At 45.7% G+C, this 21,523-nt stretch overlaps 1 long non-coding RNA gene across 1 annotated transcript in view; it reads right to left on the bottom strand.

Annotated features, from left to right (window-relative positions):
- The window catches only part of LOC146785702 (uncharacterized), a 60,668-nt gene that overhangs the window by 23,732 nt on the left and 15,413 nt on the right, over positions 1–21,523 (bottom strand). Inside the window, exons 10-20 of the long non-coding RNA XR_014970770.1 lie at positions 20,372–20,492; positions 19,002–19,154; positions 17,633–17,784; positions 16,261–16,381; positions 14,889–15,009; positions 13,516–13,637; positions 12,141–12,264; positions 5,007–5,129; positions 3,632–3,755; positions 2,259–2,380; positions 890–1,042 (exon numbers count right to left, since the gene is read on the bottom strand). This is a non-coding gene — a long non-coding RNA (uncharacterized LOC146785702). The remainder of the gene's footprint in view (positions 1–889; positions 1,043–2,258; positions 2,381–3,631; positions 3,756–5,006; positions 5,130–12,140; positions 12,265–13,515; positions 13,638–14,888; positions 15,010–16,260; positions 16,382–17,632; positions 17,785–19,001; positions 19,155–20,371; positions 20,493–21,523) is intronic.

Raw genomic sequence — 21,523 nt, 5'->3', positions numbered from 1 at the left:
GAATAATAAAAACTATGAATAGCATAATGACCATCTCCATTTTAGCCAATTCCCACCACTTCAGAAATGGTGAAGATGACTCTTATCCTCAAACGTACGTTGATACAAAACGAGAAGTCTCAAAAACTTTCCTAATTTCTTTCATCTTAGTTTTCAGTTGGACATCCTGTCCACCCTGCTACTCATTTAGTTACCAACATCAATGTATCCGACTGCTTGTTAGCCAACAGAGTGGCCCTCATGTCCGACAACATCTTGCTTTAGCTTTATGATGTCAGCTTGCTAGGCAACAGAGTGGCCCTCATGTCAGACAACATCTGATTAGCTTTATGATGTCAGCGCACCACTGGACCAATTGTCCTTGTGGCAGCTGACCACACAGGAAGATGACATCAGAAGTTATGCAGTAGGTTACTATCTGTATTCATGACTACAAGGCAAGTAGGAGGGGGAATGGTAAAGGACTCTGAACCACTCAAAGCACTGGGGCCTTTTTGAAAGTCGGATGGAGATACATAAACAGATTATCCTTAACAATCCATCTTGAGTATCAGAGTCCAACATAGGGAGTGCAGGAGAAGAGGTGAAATGAGCTTCCTTCCATGAGAATGTAACACGCTCGTTCTGAAATGAGGTAGTACATTTCAGCCTCAAAGGCAGCAATTTGCTCGAATGGAACATTGCTAGTTCCAGGATCTAAAGCAGGCTTTAGTAGCGTTGGAGACAGCTGGGCTTTTATGAATTATTATGACCAACACAATGTGATCCATATTACTTTCAGCTTGACAGAAATTCTATTCAGGCACAGTCTCCCACTACAAGCTAGTGAGGACATGCTGATGCTGTGAACTTTTTAATGCCTAAAGGAATGATTGGGAGTTTTACTTACCATATAAATTGGTAAAATGATGCCGTATGCCGGAAGACTTCCTTTTTTTTTTTCCTTCAGTCTCGGCAATTCAGAGAAACTGTTGTGAAACACTGCCACCGGTGGTCATTCAGTATAATCAGCAGATGGAAAAGTCCACTGTTGGCACATTTTCTATAAGCAATACAAAAAATCTTGATTTTTATAATGGGTAAACAGATCAATACTATGGAGTCTTTTATTGTGTAAATCAACAGCTCATTAGAAAATCAAATCTCAATTTTAGCTTTTTATCCTCGCATACTTCTCTGCATCCCTTGCCTCATTTGCTAAAACTCTCTAAACAACTGTAGCGCGTACATTAGGACATAGATCAATAGATGTTTTTGCCAGCCTAGTGGCAGTGAACCATTCTCACTTCTTTTGTTTTAGGATATGGTACACCAGTAGCAATTAAGCCAGCTGATAAGTTGAGAGTAAGGGTTATGCCACAGTTCATGGGAATAATAAAAACTATGAATAGCATAATGACCATCTCCATTTTAGCCAATTCCCACCACTTCAGAAATGGTGAAGATGACTCTTATCCTCAAACGTACGTTGATACAAAACGAGAAGTCTCAAAAACTTTCCTAATTTCTTTCATCTTAGTTTTCAGTTGGACATCCTGTCCACCCTGCTACTCATTTAGTTACCAACATCAATGTATCCTACTGCTTGTTAGCCAACAGAGTGGCCCTCATGTCCGACAACATCTTGCTTTAGCTTTATGATGTCAGCTTGCTAGGCAACAGAGTGGCCCTCATGTCAGACAACATCTGATTAGCTTTATGATGTCAGCGCACCACTGGACCAATTGTCCTTGTGGCAGCTGACCACACAGGAGGATGACATCAGAAGTTATGCAGTAGGTTACTATCTGTATTCATGACTACAAGGCAAGTAGGAGGGGGAATGGTAAAGGACTCTGAACCACTCAAAGCACTGGGGCCTTTTTGAAAGTCGGATGGAGATACATAAACAGATTATCCTTAACAATCCATCTTGAGTATCAGAGTCCAACATACGGAGTGCAGGAGAAGAGGTGAAATGAGCTTCCTTCCGTGAGAATGTAACACGCTCGTTCTGAAATGAGGTAGTACATTTCAGCCTCAAAGGCAGCAATTTGCTCGAATGGAACATTGCTAGTTCCAGGATCTAAAGCAGGCTTTAGTAACGTTGGAGACAGCCGGGCTTTTATGAATTATTATGACCAACACAATGTGATCCGTATTACTTTCAGCTTGACAGAAATTCTATTCAGGCACAGTCTCCCACTACGAGCTAGTGAGGACATGCTGATGCTGTGAACTTTTTAATGCCTAAAGGAATGATTGGGAGTTTTACTTACCATATAAATTGGTAAAATGATGCCGTATGCCGGAAGACTTCAATTTTTTTTTTTTCTTCAGTCTCGGCAATTCAGAGAAACTCGGTTGTGAAACACTGCCACCGGTGGTCATTCAGTATAATCTGCAGATGGAAAAGTCCACTGTTAGCACATTTTCTATAAGCGATACAAAAAAATCTTGATTTTTATAAAGGGTAAACAGATCAATACTATGGAGTCTTTTATTGTGTAAATCAACAGCTCATTAGAAAATCAAATCTCAATTTTAGCTTTTTATCCTCGCATACTTCTCTGCATCCCTTGCCTCATTTGCTAAAACTCTCTAAACAACTGTAGCGCGTACATTATGACATAAATCAATAGATGTTTTTGCCAGCCAAGTGGCAGTGAACCATTCTCACTTCTTTTGTTTTAGGATATGGTACACCAGTAGCAATTAAGCCAGCTGATAAGTTGAGAGTAAGGGTTATGCCACAGTTCATGGGAATAATAAAAACTATGAATAGCATAATGACCATCTCCATTTTAGCCAATTCCCACCACTTCAGAAATGGTGAAGATGACTCTTATCCTCAAACGTACGTTGATACAAAATGAGAAGTCTCAAAAACTTTCCTAATTTCTTTCATCTTAGTTTTCAGTTGGACATCCTGTCCACCCTGCTACTCATTTAGTTACCAACATCAATGTATCCTACTGCTTGTTAGCCAACAGAGTGGCCCTCATGTCCGACAACATCTTGCTTTAGCTTTATGATGTCAGCTTGCTAGGCAACAGAGTGGCCCTCATGTCAGACAACATCTGATTAGCTTTATGATGTCAGCGCACCACTGGACCAATTGTCCTTGTGGCAGCTGACCACACAGGAGGATGAGATCAGAAGTTATGCAGTAGGTTACTATCTGTATTCATGACTACAAGGCAAGTAGGAGGGGGAATGGTAAAGGACTCTGAACCACTCAAAGCACTGGGGCCTTTTTGAAAGTCGGATGGAGATACATAAACAGATTATCCTTAACAATCCATCTTGAGTATCAGAGTCCAACATAGGGAGTGCAGGAGAAGAGGTGAAATGAGCTTCCTTCCGTGAGAATGTAACACGCTCGTTCTGAAATGAGGTAGTACATTTCAGCCTCAAAGGCAGCAATTTGCTCGAATGGAACATTGCTAGTTCCAGGATCTAAAGCAGGCTTTAGTAGCGTTGGAGACAGCCGGGCTTTTATGAATTATTATGACCAACACAATGTGATCCATATTACTTTCAGCTTGACAGAAATTCTATTCAGGCACAGTCTCCCACTACAAGCTAGTGAGGACATGCTGATGCTGTGAACTTTTTAATGCCTAAAGGAATGATTGGGAGTTTTACTTACCATATAAATTGGTAAAATGATGCCGTATGCCGGAAGACTTCCTTTTTATTTTTTTTCCTTCAGTCTCGGCAATTCAGAGAAACTCGGTTGTGAAACACTGCCACCGGTGGTCATTCAGTATAATCTGCAGATGGAAAAGTCCACTGTTAGCACATTTTCTATAAGCGATACAAAAAAATCTTGATTTTTATAAAGGGTAAACAGATCAATACTATGGAGTCTTTTATTGTGTAAATCAACAGCTCATTAGAAAATCAAATCTCAATTTTAGCTTTTTATCCTCGCATACTTCTCTGCATCCCTTGCCTCATTTGCTAAAACTCTCTAAACAACTGTAGCGCGTACATTAGGACATAGATCAATAGATGTTTTTGCCAGCCAAGTGGCAGTGAACCATTCTCACTTCTTTTGTTTTAGGATATGGTACACCAGTAGCAATTAAGCCAGCTGATAAGTTGAGAGTAAGGGTTATGCCACAGTTCATGGGAATAATAAAAACTATGAATAGCATAATGACCATCTCCATTTTAGCCAATTCCCACCACTTCAGAAATGGTGAAGATGACTCTTATCCTCAAACGTACGTTGATACAAAACGAGAAGTCTCAAAAACTTTCCTAATTTCTTTCATCTTAGTTTTCAGTTGGACATCCTGTCCACCCTGCTACTCATTTAGTTACCAACATCAATGTATCCGACTGCTTGTTAGCCAACAGAGTGGCCCTCATGTCCGACAACATCTTGCTTTAGCTTTATGATGTCAGCTTGCTAGGCAACAGAGTGGCCCTCATGTCAGACAACATCTGATTAGCTTTATGATGTCAGCGCACCACTGGACCAATTGTCCTTGTGGCAGCTGACCACACAGGAGGATGACATCAGAAGTTATGCAGTAGGTTACTATCTGTATTCATGACTACAAGGCAAGTAGGAGGGGGAATGGTAAAGGACTCTGAACCACTCAAAGCACTGGGGCCTTTTTGAAAGTCGGATGGAGATACATAAACAGATTATCCTTAACAATCCATCTTGAGTATCAGAGTCCAACATAGGGAGTGCAGGAGAAGAGGTGAAATGAGCTTCCTTCCGTGAGAATGTAACACGCTCGTTCTGAAATGAGGTAGTACATTTCAGCCTCAAAGGCAGCAATTTGCTCGAATGGAACATTGCTAGTTCCAGGATCTAAAGCAGGCTTTAGTAGCGTTGGAGACAGCCGGGCTTTTATGAATTATTATGACCAACACAATGTGATCCATATTACTTTCAGCTTGACAGAAATTCTATTCAGGCACAGTCTCCCACTACAAGCTAGTGAGGACATGCTGATGCTGTGAACTTTTTAATGCCTAAAGGAATGATTGGGAGTTTTACTTACCATATAAATTGGTAAAATGATGCCGTATGCCGGAAGACTTCCTTTTTTTTTTTTTCCTTCAGTCTCGGCAATTCAGAGAAACTCGGTTGTGAAACACTGCCACCGGTGGTCATTCAGTATAATCTGCAGATGGAAAAGTCCACTGTTAGCACATTTTCTATAAGCGATACAAAAAAATCTTGATTTTTATAAAGGGTAAACAGATCAATACTATGGAGTCTTTTATTGTGTAAATCAACAGCTCATTAGAAAATCAAATCTCAATTTTAGCTTTTTATCCTCGCATACTTCTCTGCATCCCTTGCCTCATTTGCTAAAACTCTCTAAACAACTGTAGCGCGTACATTAGGACATAGATCAATAGATGTTTTTGCCAGCCAAGTGGCAGTGAACCATTCTCACTTCTTTTGTTTTAGGATATGGTACACCAGTAGCAATTAAGCCAGCTGATAAGTTGAGAGTAAGGGTTATGCCACAGTTCATGGGAATAATAAAAACTATGAATAGCATAATGACCATCTCCATTTTAGCCAATTCCCACCACTTCAGAAATGGTGAAGATGACTCTTATCCTCAAACGTACGTTGATACAAAATGAGAAGTCTCAAAAACTTTCCTAATTTCTTTCATCTTAGTTTTCAGTTGGACATCCTGTCCACCCTGCTACTCATTTAGTTACCAACATCAATGTATCCTACTGCTTGTTAGCCAACAGAGTGGCCCTCATGTCCGACAACATCTTGCTTTAGCTTTATGATGTCAGCTTGCTAGGCAACAGAGTGGCCCTCATGTCAGACAACATCTGATTAGCTTTATGATGTCAGCGCACCACTGGACCAATTGTCCTTGTGGCAGCTGACCACACAGGAGGATGAGATCAGAAGTTATGCAGTAGGTTACTATCTGTATTCATGACTACAAGGCAAGTAGGAGGGGGAATGGTAAAGGACTCTGAACCACTCAAAGCACTGGGGCCTTTTTGAAAGTCGGATGGAGATACATAAACAGATTATCCTTAACAATCCATCTTGAGTATCAGAGTCCAACATAGGGAGTGCAGGAGAAGAGGTGAAATGAGCTTCCTTCCGTGAGAATGTAACACGCTCGTTCTGAAATGAGGTAGTACATTTCAGCCTCAAAGGCAGCAATTTGCTCGAAGAACAAGTTACTAACCTTCGGTAACGATGTATCTGTAAGAAACATTAGTTAGTTAGATTCCTCACCTTAGAATATCCCCAGGCGTCAGACTGGATCCGGAAGATTTTTCGTCAGCAATACCCCTTGCGCGTCGCTAGGCGTCGTCTGCGGCTCCGCGTCCGTCGTCGGCGTCGTGCGCCGGGATGACGTCGTCGGAGTACTTAGACGCCGCCCTCGCGCGCTGACGTCAGTTCTTGTACATAGCCTTCCGCGCCAGGAACGCAGAGCCATGCAAAGACCGACACTGGTGCCAAAAATAAAATCTAGGGGCCTGAAAGGACAACCTTAACCCTAGATGTCAGTTCGCAGAACGGGGAGGATGGGAGGGTCGGTGAGGAATCTAACTAACTAATGTTTCTTACAGATACATCGTTACCGAAGGTTAGTAACTTGTTCATCTGAAAGAAACACGTTAGTTAGATTCCTCACCTTAGAATAGATACCCAAGCAATACCATCCCCGGTGGTGGGTCTGCGAACCAAGATCACACCAGAAAGTCCTGGAGGACAGAACGGCCAAAGAAGCCATCCCTCCGGACTTGGCTGTCAAGGCAATAATGCCTGGCAAACGTGTGTAGAGAAGCCCACGTCGCCGCCTGACAGATGTCCTGCAAAGGGACTCCCCGTCCCAAGGCAGTAGTAGCCGCCGTGGCCCGAGTAGAATGGGCGCGCAGCCCAACAGGAGGGTCCTTTTTAGCCAAGGAATAGCAGATTTTTATACACAAAACGACCCACCGAGAGATGGTTCGTTTGTGCACAGCTTTCCCCTTCTTAGCGCCCACGTACCCAACAAAAAGCTGGTCGTCCACCCGGAACTGTTTTGTGCGGTCCAGATAGAAGGAGAGCGCACGTTTTGGGTCCAGACGGTGGAGCCTCTCTTCCTCTTTGGAAGGATGCGGAGGCGGAAAGAAGGTGGGCAAGGTGACAGACTGCCCAAGGTGAAATGGAGTCACCACTTTAGGAAGAAAAGAGGGACGAGGCCGAAGGACAACCTTGTCCGGATGAACAGAGAGAAAAGGAGGCTTTGAAGATAAAGCCTGGAGCTCACTCACCCGTCTAGCCGAGGTGATGGCTACCAGAAAAGCAGTCTTTAGAGTTAGAAGACGAAGAGGGCAATTGTGAAGAGGCTCGAAGGGAGCGCACATCAGGAATGTCAAAACCAGATTCAAGTCCCACTGAGGCATTACAAAAGGGACAGGAGGGAACGTGTGTGTAATGCCTTTGAGAAAGCGTGTAACCACAGGGGACTTGAAAAGAGAAGGCTGATCAGGAAGCCGCAAGAAGACGGAGATGGCAGCAAGATAACCTTTCAGGGTGCCCAGGGCAGAGCCCTGCCGGGCCAGAGAAAGAAGGAAGAGGAGAACCTCAGAAAGAGGGGCGGAAAGGGGATCCACAGCCTTTGCTGTGCACCATGCCACAAATTTGTTCCACCGGCAGGCGTATACCGACTTTGTGGAGGGACGCCTGGCTGCCAGAATGATATCACAGACTTCAGGAGGCAAGTCAAATGGCATCAACTGCCGCCGCTCAATCTCCACGCATGGAGGTGGAGGCTGGACAGGTTCGGGTGGAGGACCGTCCCCTGCTGCTGCGACAGAAGATCCTCCCGAAGGGGCAGACGTATCGGGGGATCGGTCAACAGACTGAGTAGCTCGGGATACCAGTATCTTCGTGCCCAATCCGGAGCCACCAAGATGACTTGGGCCCGGTCGCGCCTGATCTTCTTCAGCACTCTGGGCAGAAGTGGTATAGGCGGAAAGGCGTACAACAGACCGCAACTCCACTCGTGACGAAAAGCGTCGCCGAGCGAGTGCCGCCTTGGAAATTCCAACGCGCAGAACTGCTGACATTGCGCGTTCTCGTCGGTGGCGAATAGATCTAACCAAGGCTCTCCCCACTGCTGAAAGAGGCCTTGCACCACTTCGGAGTTCAGACGCCATTCGTGATCCATCATGCACCGGCGGCTGAGTTCGTCTGCTCTGGCGTTCAGAGAGCCCGCCAGATGTTGAACCACCAGGGTGACGCCCTGGTGTTCCAGCCATGTCCAGAGGCGCAGAGCCTCCTGACAAAGGGTCCACGACCCCACCCCGCCCTGTTTGTTGCAGTACCACATGGCGGTGGTGTTGTCCGTGAACACCTGCACGACACTTCCCCTGACAGAGGGAAGGAAGGCTTTCAGTGCAAGCCGGATCGCTCTCAACTCCAACAGGTTGATGTGGAGACGAGACTCCGCCGGAGACCAGAGGCCTCTGATCTCCGCCTCTCCCATATGGCCACCCCAACCCAGGAGGGACGCATCCGTCACTACGACATGCTCCGGTTGGGGAAGGGAGAGGCTCTTGCCCTTGACCCACTCGCGGTCCGTGAGCCACCACTGCAACTGCTGTGCAGTGCCCTCCCAGATCAAGACATGGTCGGACAGGTTGCCGTGATGCTGGGCCCACTGAAACTTCAGGTCCCACTGCAGAGCCCGCATGCGCCGCCTGGCGTGATGCACTAGTAGGATGCAGGAGGCCATCAGCCCCAGAAGCCGCAACACTAGCCTGACCGAAACCCGGGATAGAGGCCGAAAGATGGGAATCAGGGCCTGTATATCCCGGACCCGCTGTTCCGGTGGATGGACCCGGAACTGCGCCGAATCGAGAACCGCTCCGATGAAGAGGAGCTTCTGAGAGGGACTCAAGTGTGACTTCGGCACGTTGATGGAAAACCCCAGCAAATGCAGGAGATCCGCCGTAGTCTGGAGGTGGGAGACGACTGCCTGGGGCGAGCCCGCCTTCAACAACCAGTCGTCGAGATAGGGGAAGACTGGGACCCCTGATCTGCGCAGATGAGCTGCGACCACCGCCATCACTTTTGTGAACACCCGAGGGGCACTGGTGAGGCCGAAGGGGAGCACGGTAAACTGAAAGTGCTCTTGGCCCACCGTGAACCGCAGGTAACGCCGGTGGGCCGGCAGGACGGGGATATGGAAATATGCGTCCTGCAAGTCCAACGCTACCATCCAGTCTCCAGGGTCTAGGGCAGCTAAAACCTGAGCCAACGTTAGCATCTTGAACCTTTCCTTTCGGAGGAAGGCATTGACGTTCCGGAGGTCCAAGATAGGGCGCAGGCCCCCCTTGCCCTTCTTGGGAACCAGAAAGTAGTGGGAATAACAACCACGACCTACTTCTGGACTCGGAACGCGCTCGACGGCCCCCTTGGCCAAGAGAGCCGAAACTTCCTCGCGGAGAAGATCCAAATGATCCCCCGAGATACGGTGGTGCTGTGGTGGCATGGCTGGAGGGGTCGTCCCGAAGGGGAGGGAGTAGCCCCTTCGGACGATTTGCAGCACCCACCTGTCCGATGTTATGGACCGCCAGTGGAGCAGGTGATGGCGAACTCTGCCGCCCACTGGTGTGGTATGGGCCTGAAAGCTCGGACTAGGAAGGCTTTGAGGCGGATGCTGCCGGGGTGGATGTGGGCTGACCACGTCGGCCTCCATTTCCGCCACGGCGGAAGCCACGTCCGCGACCGCGCGCAGGTTGGTTCTGCGGCTGGTGGCTCTGCGGACGTGAGGAGGCGCCCCTTCCTTGGCCACGAAAGGGGCGAAAAGCGGAGGTGTGCGCCCGCGGAGCCGAGAGGCCCAAGGACTTGGCCGTAGCCCGGGAGTCCTTAAAGCGGTTCAGCGCACTGTCCGCCTTCTCACCAAACAGGCGAGTGCCATCAAAGGGCATGTCCATGAGGGTGTTCTGGACATCCCCGGAAAATGACGTGGACCGCATCCAGGCGTGGCGGCGGAGCGCCACCGTGGTGGAAATCGCCCGACCTAGCGAGTCCGTGGTGTCAAGCCCACATCTTATGGCGTGCCGTGCTGCATCCCTCCCATCGGCCAGAGCCTGGGAAAGACGTGGCCGGACCTCCTCCGGACACAGGGGCAGCACGTCCTCCACCGTATCCCACAGGGAATGGGAATAACGGTCCAAGAGACAGGCGGTATTTAAGGACCGCAGGCCCAAACTAAGGGACGAGAACAGTTTCTTGCCAAACTGCTCGAGTCTCTTGGAATCCCGGTCCGGCGGAGCGGTCGGGAAGGAGGATTGGGAAGTAGAGGCCTGGATAACCAGACTCTCGGGGGTGGGGTGTTGGGACAGGAAGCTGGGGTCGCCCGGAGCAGGGCGGTGGCGCCTGGCAACGTTCCTATCCACAGGAGGAACTGTGGAGGGCTTGGACCAGGTGCCCTGCAGAACGTCAGTGAGGGCCTCGTTAAACGGCAGCAGAGGCTCAGTGGAGCTTGCTGAGGTTTGAAGCACCTCAGTGAGGATGTTGGTCCTCACAGCCACGGCAGGCAACTCGAGCCCAAGGGCCTCAGCCGCCTTGCGCAGCACCACAGAAAATGCTGCACCCTCCTCCGAAGCCACGGTCGGAGGAGAAGTGAATCCAGCGTCTGGCGAGGTGTCCAGCCCGCTGGCCTCCCCCAGTTCATCTGCCCAGTCCTGAGAAAGCTGTGACTGAACAGCCAGAGGGTCCTCGAACCCCTCCCAGTCGCCCCCTTCTTCCGATTCCTGATAAACAGGAGGAATGATCGGAACCGGACTGTAGAGATGGTAGGTCTCTAGCGGCGTCGGATGCGGCGTCGGCGGACGCCGTGCCGGCGTCGGGTCCGGATGAGGGCTAAACTGGGGCGTCGGCGTCACAGGCGTCGGCGTCGGCGGCGCCGGTGACGGCGTCGGTGGTGGTTCAGGCGTCGGCGCCGGTGGAGGAGTGACAAGGTCAACCGGCGTCGACTGGGGCCCAGGCATGGGCCCCGCGGGGACCTGCGGCGTCGAGACCGGAGTCGTCGACGGCGCCGGGGCCGGAGCCGCCGGCACGCGAGGTCGCCCAGTCGAGCCCGCGGGGCCCGAAGGCGCGCCAGCGGGCGTCGACGGCGGGGCCAGGCTCCTCATGGCCGAGAGGAAGGCGCTGATCTCCGCCGGCGCCGCGTCAGCCCCAGGGACCGGAAGGTATGGGGGCGGACGCGGCACCTGCGGCTCCGCCGGAGCCGCGGGGGTGGAACCACTTGGACCCTCGGCCGAGTCGCGCGACCAGCGAGGGGAGTCCGAAGAGCGATGTCGCCTCTTGGACTTCTTTGAGTGCTTGGACTTACCCGACGACTTGGAGCCCGACGATCGATGGTGGCGTCGGCTAGGGCTCCGCGAGCGATCCTTGGACCTCCTCCTGGACCGGGATCGCGCACGACGCGGAGCCGAGTGGCGAAGCTCGAGAAGCTTGCGGGACCGCTCCCGCCTAGCCTTCGAAGTCAGGGCCTGGCAGTCGTTGCACGACTCCGCGTCGTGGTCGAGGCCTAAGCAATAGAGGCACCGGCGGTGGTGATCGGTCACCGACATCAGTCGATGACAGTCTTCACAAGCCTTGAACCCAGGCATCCTACCGGCACCAGATGTCGACAGACAGGGATCAAAAATGATCAAAAAGAGTTAGTCAAAAAAGACTAAAAGGGGTAGCTCTCCCGGATCTGCGCTTACTGGCGCGGAAAAAAGAAGAACTGACGTCAGCGCGCGAGGGCGGCGTCTAAGTACTCCGACGACGTCATCCCGGCGCACGACGCCGACGACGGACGCGGAGCCGCAGACGACGCCTAGCGACGCGCAAGGGGTATTGCTGACGAAAAATCTTCCGGATCCAGTCTGACGCCTGGGGATATTCTAAGGTGAGGAATCTAACTAACGTGTTTCTTTCAGATTGGAACATTGCTAGTTCCAGGATCTAAAGCAGGCTTTAGTAGCGTTGGAGACAGCCGGGCTTTTATGAATTATTATGACCAACACAATGTGATCCATATTACTTTCAGCTTGACAGAAATTCTATTCAGGCACAGTCTCCCACTACAAGCTAGTGAGGACATGCTGATGCTGTGAACTTTTTAATGCCTAAAGGAATGATTGGGAGTTTTACTTACCATATAAATTGGTAAAATGATGCCGTATGCCGGAAGACTTCCTTTTTATTTTTTTTCCTTCAGTCTCGGCAATTCAGAGAAACTCGGTTGTGAAACACTGCCACCGGTGGTCATTCAGTATAATCTGCAGATGGAAAAGTCCACTGTTAGCACATTTTCTATAAGCGATACAAAAAAATCTTGATTTTTATAAAGGGTAAACAGATCAATACTATGGAGTCTTTTATTGTGTAAATCAACAGCTCATTAGAAAATCAAATCTCAATTTTAGCTTTTTATCCTCGCATACTTCTCTGCATCCCTTGCCTCATTTGCTAAAACTCTCTAAACAACTGTAGCGCGTACATTAGGACATAGATCAATAGATGTTTTTGCCAGCCAAGTGGCAGTGAACCATTCTCACTTCTTTTGTTTTAGGATATGGTACACCAGTAGCAATTAAGCCAGCTGATAAGTTGAGAGTAAGGGTTATGCCACAGTTCATGGGAATAATAAAAACTATGAATAGCATAATGACCATCTCCATTTTAGCCAATTCCCACCACTTCAGAAATGGTGAAGATGACTCTTATCCTCAAACGTACGTTGATACAAAACGAGAAGTCTCAAAAACTTTCCTAATTTCTTTCATCTTAGTTTTCAGTTGGACATCCTGTCCACCCTGCTACTCATTTAGTTACCAACATCAATGTATCCGACTGCTTGTTAGCCAACAGAGTGGCCCTCATGTCCGACAACATCTTGCTTTAGCTTTATGATGTCAGCTTGCTAGGCAACAGAGTGGCCCTCATGTCAGACAACATCTGATTAGCTTTATGATGTCAGCGCACCACTGGACCAATTGTCCTTGTGGCAGCTGACCACACAGGAGGATGACATCAGAAGTTATGCAGTAGGTTACTATCTGTATTCATGACTACAAGGCAAGTAGGAGGGGGAATGGTAAAGGACTCTGAACCACTCAAAGCACTGGGGCCTTTTTGAAAGTCGGATGGAGATACATAAACAGATTATCCTTAACAATCCATCTTGAGTATCAGAGTCCAACATAGGGAGTGCAGGAGAAGAGGTGAAATGAGCTTCCTTCCGTGAGAATGTAACACGCTCGTTCTGAAATGAGGTAGTACATTTCAGCCTCAAAGGCAGCAATTTGCTCGAATGGAACATTGCTAGTTCCAGGATCTAAAGCAGGCTTTAGTAGCGTTGGAGACAGCCGGGCTTTTATGAATTATTATGACCAACACAATGTGATCCATATTACTTTCAGCTTGACAGAAATTCTATTCAGGCACAGTCTCCCACTACAAGCTAGTGAGGACATGCTGATGCTGTGAACTTTTTAATGCCTAAAGGAATGATTGGGAGTTTTACTTACCATATAAATTGGTAAAATTATGCCGTATGCCGGAAGACTTCCTTTTTTTTTTTTCCTTCAGTCTCGGCAATTCAGAGAAACTCGGTTGTGAAACACTGCCACCGGTGGTCATTCAGTATAATCTGCAGATGGAAAAGTCCACTGTTAGCACATTTTCTATAAGCGATACAAAAAAATCTTGATTTTTATAAAGGGTAAACAGATCAATACTATGGAGTCTTTTATTGTGTAAATCAACAGCTCATTAGAAAATCAAATCTCAATTTTAGCTTTTTATCCTCGCATACTTCTCTGCATCCCTTGCCTCATTTGCTAAAACTCTCTAAACAACTGTAGCGCGTACATTAGGACATAGATCAATAGATGTTTTTGCCAGCCAAGTGGCAGTGAACCATTCTCACTTCTTTTGTTTTAGGATATGGTACACCAGTAGCAATTAAGCCAGCTGATAAGTTGAGAGTAAGGGTTATGCCACAGTTCATGGGAATAATAAAAACTATGAATAGCATAATGACCATCTCCATTTTAGCCAATTCCCACCACTTCAGAAATGGTGAAGATGACTCTTATCCTCAAACGTACGTTGATACAAAACGAGAAGTCTCAAAAACTTTCCTAATTTCTTTCATCTTAGTTTTCAGTTGGACATCCTGTCCACCCTGCTACTCATTTAGTTACCAACATCAATGTATCCGACTGCTTGTTAGCCAACAGAGTGGCCCTCATGTCCGACAGCATCTTGCTTTAGCTTTATGATGTCAGCTTGCTAGGCAACAGAGTGGCCCTCATGTCAGACAACATCTGATTAGCTTTATGATGTCAGCGCACCACTGGACCAATTGTCCTTGTGGCAGCTGACCACACAGGAGGATGACATCAGAAGTTATGCAGTAGGTTACTATCTGTATTCATGACTACAAGGCAAGTAGGAGGGGGAATGGTAAAGGACTCTGAACCACTCAAAGCACTGGGGCCTTTTTGAAAGTCGGATGGAGATACATAAACAGATTATCCTTAACAATCCATCTTGAGTATCAGAGTCCAACATACGGAGTGCAGGAGAAGAGGTGAAATGAGCTTCCTTCCGTGAGAATGTAACACCCTCGTTCTGAAATGAGGTAGTACATTTCAGCCTCAAAGGCAGCAATTTGCTCGAATGGAACATTGCTAGTTCCAGGATCTAAAGCAGGCTTTAGTAACGTTGGAGACAGCCGGGCTTTTATGAATTATTATGACCAACACAATGTGATCCATATTACTTTCAGCTTGACAGAAATTCTATTCAGGCACAGTCTCCCACTACAAGCTAGTGAGGACATGCTGATGCTGTGAACTTTTTAATGCCTAAAGGAATGATTGGGAGTTTTACTTACCATATAAATTGGTAAAATGATGCCGTATGCCGGAAGACTTCCATTTTTTTTTTTCTTCAGTCTCGGCAATTCAGAGAAACTCGGTTGTGAAACACTGCCACCGGTGGTCATTCAGTATAATCTGCAGATGGAAAAGTCCACTGTTAGCACATTTTCTATAAGCAATACAAAAAAATCTTGATTTTTATAAAGGGTAAACAGATCAATACTATGGAGTCTTTTATTGTGTAAATCAACAGCTCATTAGAAAATCAAATCTCAATTTTAGCTTTTTATCCTCGCATACTTCTCTGCATCCCTTGCCTCATTTGCTAAAACTCTCTAAACAACTGTAGCGCGTACATTAGGACATAGATCAATAGATGTTTTTGCCAGCCAAGTGGCAGTGAACCATTCTCACTTCTTTTGTTTTAGGATATGGTACACCAGTAGCAATTAAGCCAGCTGATAAGTTGAGAGTAAGGGTTATGCCACAGTTCATGGGAATAATAAAAACTATGAATAGCATAATGACCATCTCCATTTTAGCCAATTCCCACCACTTCAGAAATGGTGAAGATGACTCTTATCCTCAAACGTACGTTGATACAAAACGAGAAGTCTCAAAAACTTTCCTAATTTCTTTCATCTTAGTTTTCAGTTGGACATCCTGTCCACCCTGCTACTCATTTAGTTACCAACATCAATGTATCCGACTGCTTGTTAGCCAACAGAGTGGCCCTCATGTCCGACAGCATCTTGCTTTAGCTTTATGATGTCAGCTTGCTAGGCAACAGAGTGGCCCTCATGTCAGACAACATCTGATTAGCTTTATGATGTCAGCGCACCACTGGACCAATTGTCCTTGTGGCAGCTGACCACACAGGAGGATGACATCAGAAGTTATGCAGTAGGTTACTATCTGTATTCATGACTACAAGGCAAGTAGGAGGGGGAATGGTAAAGGACTCTGAACCACTCAAAGCACTGGGGCCTTTTTGAAAGTCGGATGGAGATACATAAACAGATTATCCTTAACAATCCATCTTGAGTATCAGAGTCCAACATACGGAGTGCAGGAGAAGAGGTGAAATGAGCTTCCTTCCGTGAGAATGTAACACCCTCGTTCTGAAATGAGGTAGTACATTTCAGCCTCAAAGGCAGCAATTTGCTCGAATGGAACATTGCTAGTTCCAGGATCTAAAGCAGGCTTTAGTAACGTTGGAGACAGCCGGGCTTTTATGAATTATTATGACCAACACAATGTGATCCATATTACTTTCAGCTTGACAGAAATTCTATTCAGGCACAGTCTCCCACTACAAGCTAGTGAGGACATGCTGATGCTGTGAACTTTTTAATGCCTAAAGGAATGATTGGGAGTTTTACTTACCATATAAATTGGTAAAATGATGCCGTATGCCGGAAGACTTCCATTTTTTTTTTTCTTCAGTCTCGGCAATTCAGAGAAACTCGGTTGTGAAACACTGCCACCGGTGGTCATTCAGTATAATCTGCAGATGGAAAAGTCCACTGTTAGCACATTTTCTATAAGCAATACAAAAAAATCTTGATTTTTATAAAGGGTAAACAGATCAATACTATGGAGTCTTTTATTGTGTAAATCAACAGCTCATTAGAAAATCAAATCTCAATTTTAGCTTTTTATCCTCGCATACTTCTCTGCATCCCTTGCCTCATTTGCTAAAACTCTCTAAACAACTGTAGCGCGTACATTAGGACATAGATCAATAGATGTTTTTGCCAGCCAAGTGGCAGTGAACCATTCTCACTTCTTTTGTTTTAGGATATGGTACACCAGTAGCAATTAAGCCAGCTGATAAGTTGAGAGTAAGGGTTATGCCACAGTTCATGGGAATAATAAAAACTATGAATAGCATAATGACCATCTCCATTTTAGCCAATTCCCACCACTTCAGAAATGGTGAAGATGACTCTTATCCTCAAACGTACGTTGATACAAAATGAGAAGTCTCAAAAACTTTCCTAATTTCTTTCATCTTAGTTTTCAGTTGGACATCCTGTCCACCCTGCTACTCATTTAGTTACCAACATCAATGTATCCTACTGCTTGTTAGCCAACAGAGTGGCCCTCATGTCCGACAACATCTTGCTTTAGCTTTATGATGTCAGCTTGCTAGGCAACAGAGTGGCCCTCATGTCAGACAACATCTGATTAGCTTTATGATGTCAGCGCACCACTGGACCAATTGTCCTTGTGGCAGCTGACCACACAGGAGGATGAGATCAGAAGTTATGCAGTAGGTTACTATCTGTATTCATGACTACAAGGCAAGTAGGAGGGGGAATGGTAAAGGACTCTGAACCACTCAAAGCACTGGGGCCTTTTTGAAAGTCGGATGGAGATACATAAACAGATTATCCTTAACAATCCATCTTGAGTATCAGAGTCCAACATAGGGAGTGCAGGAGAAGAGGTGAAATGAGCTTCCTTCCGTGAGAATGTAACACGCTCGTTCTGAAATGAGGTAGTACATTTCAGCCTCAAAGGCAGCAATTTGCTCGAATGGAACATTGCTAGTTCCAGGATCTAAAGCAGGCTTTAGTAGCGTTGGAGACAGCCGGGCTTTTATGAATTATTATGACCAACACAATGTGATCCATATTACTTTCAGCTTGACAGAAATTCTATTCAGGCACAGTCTCCCACTACAAGCTAGTGAGGACATGCTGATGCTGTGAACTTTTTAATGCCTGAAGGAATGATTGGGAGTTTTACTTACCATATAAATTGGTAAAATGATGCCGTATGCCGGAAGACTTCCTTTTTTTTTTCCTTCAGTCTCGGCAATTCAGAGAAACTGTTGTGAAACACTGCCACCGGTGGTCATTCAGTATAATCAGCAGATGGAAAAGTCCACTGTTGGCACATTTTCTATAAGCAATACAAAAAAATCTTGATTTTTATAATGGGTAAACAGATCAATACTATGGAGTCTTTTATTGTGTAAATCAACAGCTCATTAGAAAATCAAATCTCAATTTTAGCTTTTTATCCTCGCATACTTCTCTGCATCCCTTGCCTCATTTGCTAAAACTCTCTAAACAACTGTAGCGCGTACATTAGGACATAGATCAATAGATGTTTTTGCCAGCCAAGTGGCAGTGAACCATTCTCACTTCTTTTGTTTTAGGATATGGTACACCAGTAGCAATTAAGCCAGCTGATAAGTTGAGAGTAAGGGTTATGCCACAGTTCATGGGAATAATAAAAACTATGAATAGCATAATGACCATCTCCATTTTAGCCAATTCCCACCACTTCAGAAATGGTGAAGATGACTCTTATCCTCAAACGTACGTTGATACAAAATGACAAGTCTCAAAAACTTTCCTAATTTCTTTCATCTTAGTTTTCAGTTGGACATCCTGTCCACCCTGCTACTCATTTAGTTACCAACATCAATGTATCCGACTGCTTGTTAGCCAACAGAGTGGCCCTCATGTCCGACAACATCTTGCTTTAGCTTTATGATGTCAGCTTGCTAGGCAACAGAGTGGCCCTCATGTCAGACAACATCTGATTAGCTTTATGATGTCAGCGCACCACTGGACCAATTGTCCTTGTGGCAGCTGACCACACAGGAGGATGAGATCAGAAGTTATGCAGTAGGTTACTATCTGTATTCATGACTACAAGGCAAGTAGGAGGGGGAATGGTAAAGGACTCTGAACCACTCAAAGCACTGGGGCCTTTTTGAAAGTCGGATGGAGATACATAAACAGATTATCCTTAACAATCCATCTTGAGTATCAGAGTCCAACATAGGGAGTGCAGGAGAAGAGGTGAAATGAGCTTCCTTCCGTGAGAATGTAACACGCTCGTTCTGAAATGAGGTAGTACATTTCAGCCTCAAAGGCAGCAATTTGCTCGAATGGAACATTGCTAGTTCCAGGATCTAAAGCAGGCTTTAGTAGCGTTGGAGACAGCCGGGCTTTTATGAATTATTATGACCAACACAATGTGATCCATATTACTTTCAGCTTGACAGAAATTCTATTCAGGCACAGTCTCCCACTACAAGCTAGTGAGGACATGCTGATGCTGTGAACTTTTTAATGCCTAAAGGAATGATTGGGAGTTTTACTTACCATATAAATTGGTAAAATGATGCCGTATGCCGGAAGACTTCCTTTTTTTTTTTCCTTCAGTCTCGGCAATTCAGAGAAACTGTTGTGAAACACTGCCACCGGTGGTCATTCAGTATAATCAGCAGATGGAAAAGTCCACTGTTGGCACATTTTCTATAAGCGATACAAAAAAATCTTGATTTTTATAATGGGTAAACAGATCAATACTATGGAGTCTTTTATTGTGTAAATCAACAGCTCATTAGAAAATCAAATCTCAATTTTAGCTTTTTATCCTCGCATACTTCTCTGCATCCCTTGCCTCATTTGCTAAAACTCTCTAAACAACTGTAGCGCGTACATTAGGACATAGATCAATAGATGTTTTTGCCAGCCAAGTGGCAGTGAACCATTCTCACTTCTTTTGTTTTAGGATATGGTACACCAGTAGCAATTAAGCCAGCTGATAAGTTGAGAGTAAGGGTTATGCCACAGTTCATGGGAATAATAAAAACTATGAATAGCATAATGACCATCTCCATTTTAGCCAATTCCCACCACTTCAGAAATGGTGAAGATGACTCTTATCCTCAAACGTACGTTGATACAAAATGACAAGTCTCAAAAACTTTCCTAATTTCTTTCATCTCAGTTTTCAGTTGGACATCCTGTCCACCCTGCTACTCATTTAGTTACCAACATCAATGTATCCTACTGCTTGTTAGCCAACAGAGTGGCCCTCATGTCCGACAACATCTTGCTTTAGCTTTATGATGTCAGCTTGCTAGGCAACAGAGTGGCCCTCATGTCAGACAACATCTGATTAGCTTTATGATGTCAGCGCACCACTGGACCAATTGTCCTTGTGGCAGCTGACCACACAGGAGGATGAGATCAGAAGTTATGCAGTAGGTTACTATCTGTATTCATGACTACAAGGCAAGTAGGAGGGGGAATGGTAAAGGACTCTGAACCACTCAAAGCACTGGGGCCTTTTTGAAAGTCGGATGGAGATACATAAACAGATTATCCTTAACAATCCATCTTGAGTATCAGAGTCCAACATAGGGAGTGCAGGAGAAGAGGTGAAATGAGCTTCCTTCCGTGAGAATGTAACACGCTCGTTCTGAAATGAGGTAGTACATTTCAGCCTCAAAGGCAGCAATTTGCTCGAATGGAACATTGCTAGTTCCAGGATCTAAAGCAGGCTTTAGTAGCGTTGGAGACAGCCGGGCTTTAATGAATTATTATGACCAACACAATGTGATCCATATTACTTTCAGCTTGACAGAAATTCTATTCAGGCACAGTCTCCCACTACAAGCTAGTGAGGACATGCTGATGCTGTGAACTTTTTAATGCCTAAAGGAATGATTGGGAGTTTTACTTACCATATAAATTGGTAAAATGATGCCGTATGCCGGAAGACTTCCATTTTTTTTTTTCTTCAGTCTCGGCAATTCAGAGAAACTCGGTTGTGAAACACTGCCACCGGTGGTCATTCAGTATAATCTGCAGATGGAAAAGTCCACTGTTAGCACATTTTCTATAAGCGATACAAAAAAATCTTGATTTTTATAAAGGGTAAACAGATCAATACTATGGAGTCTTTCATTGTGTAAATCAACAGCTCATTAGAAAATCAAATCTCAATTTTAGCTTTTTATCCTCGCATACTTCTCTGCATCCCTTGCCTCATTTGCTAAAACTCTCTAAACAACTGTAGCGCGTACATTAGGACATAGATCAATAGATGTTTTTGCCAGCCAAGTGGCAGTGAACCATTCTCACTTCTTTTGTTTTAGGATATGGTACACCAGTAGCAATTAAGCCAGCTGATAAGTTGAGAGTAAGGGTTATGCCACAGTTCATGGGAATAATAAAAACTATGAATAGCATAATGACCATCTCCATTTTAGCCAATTCCCACCACTTCAGAAATGGTGAAGATGACTCTTATCCTCAAACGTACGTTGATACAAAATGAGAAGTCTCAAAAACTTTCCTAATTTCTTTCATCTTAGTTTTCAGTTGGACATCCTGTCCACCCTGCTACTCATTTAGTTACCAACATCAATGTATCCTACTGCTTGTTAGCCAACAGAGTGGCCCTCATGTCCGACAACATCTTGCTTTAGCTTTATGATGTCAGCTTGCTAGGCAACAGAGTGGCCCTCATGTCAGACAACATCTGATTAGCTTTATGATGTCAGCGCACCACTGGACCAATTGTCCTTGTGGCAGCTGACCACACAGGAGGATGAGATCAGAAGTTATGCAGTAGGTTACTATCTGTATTCATGACTACAAGGCAAGTAGGAGGGGGAATGGTAAAGGACTCTGAACCACTCAAAGCACTGGGGCCTTTTTGAAAGTCGGATGGAGATACATAAACAGATTATCCTTAACAATCCATCTTGAGTATCAGAGTCCAACATAGGGAGTGCAGGAGAAGAGGTGAAATGAGCTTCCTTCCGTGAGAATGTAACACGCTCGTTCTGAAATGAGGTAGTACATTTCAGCCTCAAAGGCAGCAATTTGCT

This window comes from Triturus cristatus, chromosome 11 (genome assembly GCF_964204655.1).
Source record: "Triturus cristatus chromosome 11, aTriCri1.1, whole genome shotgun sequence".
Classification (NCBI taxonomy): Eukaryota; Metazoa; Chordata; class Amphibia; order Caudata; family Salamandridae; genus Triturus; species Triturus cristatus.
Note: the sequence above shows the minus strand (reverse complement) of the source record. Positions and strands in the feature narration are given on the sequence as shown.